General features: G+C 38.4%; 1 long non-coding RNA gene across 1 annotated transcript; it reads right to left on the bottom strand.

Annotated features, from left to right (window-relative positions):
• Nucleotides 1-2,613: 2,613 nt before the first annotated feature.
• Nucleotides 2,614-3,140, bottom strand: LOC103465924 (uncharacterized). Its single transcript, XR_533879.1, has 3 exons — nucleotides 3,031-3,140; nucleotides 2,817-2,916; nucleotides 2,614-2,718 (listed from the first exon to the last, which is right to left on the bottom strand). It is a non-coding gene; the product is annotated as an uncharacterized LOC103465924 (long non-coding RNA).
• Between the last annotated feature and the right edge of the window lie 195 nt (nucleotides 3,141-3,335).

Below are 3,335 nucleotides of genomic sequence, written 5' to 3' on the forward strand. Positions count from 1 at the left end.
AAACTGTTCTTATCTATCGATTCAGTATTTTTATCATACAGACATTAGGCTTTTGTTGTTGTGATATTAGCTAGCTGCTAGCTAACGACTTTGCTAGCAAAGCAAGACAACTAAAAAGCTTCTCCCCTGTATCTGATATCAGTCATTCTTTAGTATCGCTTATGCAATAAGGGCACATCGCCCGTCCAAAACCGATCATCTCCATAATGGATATATGTACAATCTTCTAATTTCCYTTGCTGTATAATGTACATTTCATTTATTCTGGTGTTAGGTAAATGTATCTTGAAGGAGAATAACACTTAAATAAAAGTCCAACAAGGATATTCATTACCATGATAGATATAATGAATGTAATAAAAGTGTGTCATTAATGAAGAGGAAAAAAACTCAATCCAGATTTTAGGGTTTGGTTCGCAGAGTATGAAGTTGCATTTGTTTTCCCAATTATTCAATGGGGGGAAAAAACTAACCTCAGTTAAGTAAAATAATAGTGTGATCAAAACTTTTGGAATTGTAATTATTTCTTTTTTAAAAAACAAATCGTTTTGTTTAAAAAGCTTTTTAATTAAATAACTAATTTTTGTCTTGTGACAAACCTTCCTGTCCGCCCTCCAACGCCATTTTCCGACCCACCAAGCCTCACGTGGAGACGACTCATTAGTTTGAAGGAACCCCTGAACCTACCAGTCCCCTCCAAGCCGTTTTGAACACAGAGCCAGTAAGTTTACCCATTACTCATTCACAAACTCCCATTTCCCAGCACTTGAACTCACCACACTCCCCTTGTCTTCTCAGTGCTCCGAGAGCAGCCGAGCAGTTCCTGGACCAGCTTCACTTTCTGTTGTTTGCCTTCTGTAAAATAAACTTTTCATTTTTATAACTCCGTCTCCTATGGTGTTCTTGCATGTGGGTAGGATCCGTTAAACCCATCATGACAGAAATCTTTTGTTGCGATTTTAGACCCTGCTCAAGACGAGAATCACAAGCAAAACTTTGACTCCAACAAAAACTTAGAATATTAAGAAGATTTCTGACATGCAAAATAAGTTTGTTTTGCAAAAAATGCACTTCATGAGACAAATGTGATTTAAATGTTTAAAAAAGTTTTTTTTAAGCAAAACTCAGTAGGCTTTTCTCATGATGACATGCATTAACAAATCAGTTTTTGCTTTTGTTTTGTTTTTTCTTTTTTCTGCAGTTCCACATTAAAGTTTGATGCAGCTCTGCTTTCTTGAATGGACCGTCTTCATCTCCACTGCAAGTGCAGCAAACAGGCAGCTCTTTTATATATAGATTACAGTACACTAAAAGGTTGCATTGTGCCCTTATTTATATTTTTAATAGTGTAATTCTGTAAAGACAAAATATGTCTGGTAGTCCAGCTCTGATTTACATATCTTGCTAAATTGCGGGTTTGAATATTGCAAAACTTTCCTATAAAAAAAAAGACCAGCAGAAAGAAATTACTAATAAAATAGCTTACATAGGCATAGTGTTATGCTCTATATGGAGATGTTCGTTAGCTTTGATTGCATATCTCACATTTTTGTAATTTATCATTGTTTATTAAACTCTGAAAGCTGAGTGGCTGTTAATATTCTGTCCTAGAATGCAGTTAGATGTGCGCTTTTTTTTGAGCACCTGCCCCTTTAGTGGTCTCTTCACGGGCCTGGCACAAGTGATACGCTAATTGCACCAAATAACTTCAGCACACCTCCAATAAAACAAAAAAAGTAAAACAGAATCTCTTTCTCATTATTATGTAGCTGATAGCGAAAATTCAAGCTGGAAGACTCCGCCCCCTTCGTTCGCCCATCGGCGTCATGCTCATCTCCAACCTCAGCGCTGGTCCTCCCCGGCGCGTCCAATCATCAATCAAGCTCTGCATAAAAGGATCCACACTCAAGCCGTCATCCGGTTCCCAGCTGAGTTCAACCCACCACTGCCCCTTCTCCACCCACATCCTTCGGCTCTCCAGGATAGCACCCTTTCCCGACCTCCACCACCAGAGCCGGGCCCCGGGGGAGAGCATCCCTAATCAGTTATCGGGATGTTCATCGAGTTCACATCAAATCTCAGCTCAAATCAGCTGCCGGGGTCCGAGCGCCAAAGAACTGTTATTCATTCCTGTCATTAAATCTTTAAATTTTTTCTTTTTCTCCGTCTGAGTCTTTCCAGATTGAACTCTCATTKTTTAGCAAATAGAAATATATTTGGTAATCAGTACTGAGCTAAAACAAGAAACCTTTATGGTGATCTGAGGTCAGACACTAAGAAGACGACGCAAATATGTATAATTGATAAAGTGACAGGAGCTGAACCTCCAAACCGGATGGATGGATGGATGGATGGATGGATGGATGGGATTTGGAATTTCTTTGGTATGGAAAAATGTTCACTAATTCTTATAAACTGAGTAAATGTGCTAAGACTGGAGTGAGAAATAACAATTAAAGGATAATATTGCTATGTATGATTTACTCAGAGATGGATGGCGACCTGTCCAGGGCGCACCCTGCCTCGTTACTGCTGGAGATAAGCACCAGCTCTGCTCACGAGGATAACCGTATCAGACTGGATGATTATTAAGAAAAACCAGCACAGAGAGGATTTTCATTCTTAAGGTTTATTTGTCACGCAAACAAGCAGAAGGGAAAAATGTTTTCCTGAATGTTGAGTGAAGAACCATTCTAGTCAGAGAAGCAGGTTTGGAGCCTGAAATGAGAAGAGGTGAAATAGTAGCATAAACTCAATAACCTGATCAGAAACAGATCAAGTTTAACATCTACTACTTCAAACAATTGGTCACTCACTGACTGGTCACTGGTAACATTGCAGGCTTTATGCTGCAGTTGCAGCTATAATTGCTTGGAGAAGAGTGATGAGGTTAGCCAGCGAGAGAGTTGAGCTTGACTTTAAGGAAATCAAGAAGATTATCATTACACACACAGCAGAGGCTTTTCTCTGTGATGATACAGTAACTTATGTTCAAGATTGTTTTAAATGTAAAGCAGAGAAAGTCCTCACCTCTTTAGAGCTAGAACGGGCAAAGCGTTGATGCTCCGTCTGTAGGTTGAACATATTCTGCTTTATTACAACAATAACACTATAASCAATTAACACTATAATTATTAATATCCATTACATTCAGTGATGCTTAGAAATGGTTTAAAAGTAAGCGAGAGAAAGCAGTCACTCCATCAGAGTCAAATTATCCAAAACGCTCTTGTTTGTAGATTTAAAACCTGCTTTATACTTTATTACAACAAAAATGATAACAGAGATGTTATCGCTGCTAGTTTAATTGAATATAATAATGTTATACTTACAGG

This window comes from Poecilia reticulata, linkage group LG1, assembly GCF_000633615.1.
Source record: "Poecilia reticulata strain Guanapo linkage group LG1, Guppy_female_1.0+MT, whole genome shotgun sequence".
In the NCBI taxonomy this organism is placed as follows: Eukaryota; Metazoa; Chordata; class Actinopteri; order Cyprinodontiformes; family Poeciliidae; genus Poecilia; species Poecilia reticulata.